The sequence below is a fragment of the Channa argus genome, chromosome 20 (assembly GCF_033026475.1).
Source record: "Channa argus isolate prfri chromosome 20, Channa argus male v1.0, whole genome shotgun sequence".
Classification (NCBI taxonomy): domain Eukaryota; kingdom Metazoa; phylum Chordata; class Actinopteri; order Anabantiformes; family Channidae; genus Channa; species Channa argus.
In genome coordinates this window covers 7,280,147-7,283,636 of record NC_090216.1, presented here as the reverse complement: position 1 = coordinate 7,283,636, position 3,490 = coordinate 7,280,147, and positions in this window count along the sequence as shown.

The window sequence follows — 3,490 nt, the reverse complement described above, 5'->3', positions numbered from 1 at the left end:
GCAGCCACTCCCTTAACCAGAGGAAAGTTTCTTTTTTCCTGTGGGGGGAATCATCTCAGGGGCTTAAACTGCTTCTGTGTGTCCCAAGAAGAAGCAGAGGCGAGCTTCCTGACCCATGTAGGGGTGTGTTTAAAGGTCCTAACTGGCAGAAAATATTTATTTCCTTGCAGTCATCTGCCCTTTTCAGTTTGAATGTTAGAGCACAGAGGGTGGATTTCAGCTAACACTATGAAATCTCTCTACCAGGAAGGATAAATAACTTAATGCTCCTCTTGAAGCTGTCTTATTTGCTGAGGATTTTCTCTCATTTGAGTCAAAACCAGATTTAACTTTGCCGTAATTTACACATTAACAAGCAGCCTGATATATTACTAAACCATCTCTCAGCGGAGCACCAAGGCATGTTCCAACACAGGGCTGGAGTGTTGCCCATGTGTGTCACGGCTCATCACATCAGCGCTGTCTGCTCCTCGTGAAGTTTTCCTCTCTTTTTTCCTGTCTCCCTCACACACATGACTACTGCAGCCTCAGCTTTTACAAGGAAAAATATAAATCCTAAAACCAAGAGTCAAAGAGACATATCTGATTAAAAACATATTGATTCACCTAAAAGTGTGTTTTTCGGGTGAAATATAAGGATTCCAACATGTTATCGCTGGTACAGGGAGCATTCGCAGTCATTGCTAACCAGAAACATGTCTTTCCCTGTGCTCAAAAGATTCAGTCATGAGGAGTAATGATTCCACAGAGCATTTGCACTTTTAATAAGTACAGCTTTTGACATTTCATCAACCCGAGGCAAGACAAACTAAGAATAAGGTTAGTAATCCCCTAACAAGCCTGCTGCCTGGATGCTGTCCAATTTAAATGTACTGGCTCATTACACATATTTTAAATAATGCAGATGGAGTCTGACAAAAAGTTGCATAAAGATCAGCCTTTACACCTGAAACTCAGAGAGCTACTCTGAATGTAGGCTAAAGGAGGTTGATGCTGCAGGCTCATCACAAAGGAACAGGAACTGCAGTGGGTGGACAGCTTCGAGGCTGGAAGACTCCATGCTCGACTGACACAATCTTTCAGCAGCTAGGCAGGCATTCACTGTTCACCCACTCGTCATCTAGGCTACACCCATCCCGAAGTGTCTGGGAGTAGGAAGAAGGAGGAAATCGAAGAGATTGAAGAGAGGAAGGCAGATGTGAGTGAGGTTTTACCACATGAAATATACCAACTCCCTTCACACCTTAAAACATATGAGAGTGTTGAGTGTCTCTAAATGTATGACTGCACTCTAGCTAAAATATGGATTTGCAGATTTACAGGTCTAAATTACAGTAGTGATTACTTCATGGCACAGTAAAGGACTTCTAAAACAATCCTGTGTCGAGAAAGTGCTGCATGAACACAGGCTTTCTGTCTTATCTTTCTGTTGTCCAACTTGTCCCAGCACATTTTACAGCGGATTTGCTAATACACATTAGGTGTTTCATCCTAAAGGTTAAGCCTCAATGAGATATATTGCCTCCAACTAACTTGTCGCCATGTTGTCACCTTTTAGAAAGACTGTGTAGCTATAGTCCACGCAGCCATACTGTGTGGAGTGCAGCCTGTATTTTCAGAAAATCTGCATAAGACAATATGAATGCAATTTCACATGCATTATGCGTTGGGTGCGTTGATGGTGTTCATTATCCAGATGGTGCCATCAAATTATTGCAGAAGCAGCGCAACCAGTTAAGGTACTTAAAAAAACATCAGACACACCTCAATGGAATGAAAAATGTGTTTGTTTTCTGTTTTTCTGTTTTTCTCATAAATATACGCAAGATTGTATTTGGTATCTCAATATACCGACTTTTTTATTTTTTTCAACCAAAGTAAGTTTTTAGGAAGCTTATAGCTTATAGAGAAAGAGCTCTGTTTATGACAATAGTGTGATCTTTACCACTGCATATATGCAGAAGAAGTTACACACAACATTTATTTAATCATGAAATTGCTTTTTAGACGTGGTCACTGAAACAGCCACGATGTCTGCATCAAACTACCTGCTGTGGTCTAAAGTACCTCGGCCAAACCATCGCTTATCAGGCTGTGAAGCACACAGCTTATGGCAGGGATGTTGTGACAATATCTGTCTTTCTCAGTGAAGAACACGCAGGGTTTGAGAGTGGTGGCTCCTGATTCTCTTCATAGTGTCTTATAGGGAAGAAGTCCCCGGTTGGATTCTTATTAATTGGATGTCAGTGCCAAGTGTGACACGTTAGAGGCCCAGTGGCCTCACGGTGGCTGTTTTGCCACCTTGTAATTGATGAAAAAGAGAACTGAGATAGAGAATCTGAGGCTGTAAAGAATAGTGTATTTTATAATGGGTTATACACAGCTCAACAGGACATGCAAGGGCAAGTTTTCCCAGACAACCAATGTGTGGTCTGTGATGATTGGGACTTAAGGTGAGAAATACTCCCTTTGCTTTTTATTCAAAAACAAAGTTGTTATTAACTTATGTGGCTTGAAAATGTACGCTTCTTAGCTTTTTGCATGAAACATTTGTTATTTCATATTGGCTGTACACACAGATGAAAATGTATGCATACAAATACTGATTTTGTAATTACCCTTCAACTACAACCTTAGGCATATGAAACAGTGGCCAATGGCTTGTGGCCAATATTTCTTGTAAATTCTAATGTTAAGAGTTTAATGAGGATAAACAATTTGGCACCTTGTTAATTTATTTACATGTCTACCAAAATGTAACATGAAACATTTATGGATCCAAAACTTGGCATATTGCAACCATGGATTTATTAGTTCAAAGCATTCATTGTGTGTAAATCTCTACTCTTGGTATTAATATTCAAGATGGAGCTAAATGGGCAGCCTAAATCTCTGATCAATTCATTCTGAAAGGGAAATGTGCTGACACACAAGAATGATATTAAATGTGTCATTTTCTGAGTTTAAAGGTGGTGCCGTGTACATCTGAATGACATAGACAAGGAAGGTTGGAGGTTTGAAAGGTAGGTCATAATGATTATATGCAGAAATCAAGCAAAATTGATGATTGCATCAGATTACATAATTCAAATCTTTTGTATTGTAAACATACTAACAAAATATATCTATTTGTGGACAGCTGTAGTTGTGTTGACTTCAACTTGGCTCAGTTATTCCTGTGAACATTTCCAACAACTGTGGGATCAAAAAGAAAGGTAAAAGGCTGGTGATCTTAGCAGCTTTTCTCCTGTGTCCATGGAAACTGTGGTGATGGTCAATTCGCTGGGCTAGCACACATGCAGAGCAGTATTCTTTGAGCCTTATGTTATTGCAGTGTCGTCCTCAGAAATCCCCAGTTGTTTTTATAGATGCAGTGTTGTCACTTTACTAAAGTGGTAGGACACATATTAGGTGATAATTTGTTAATTTGTTGGGGACTGGTGCTCAGGTGGATTTCAGTGGAGGTTTTGTTAAGATGTTTTTCTCTCTT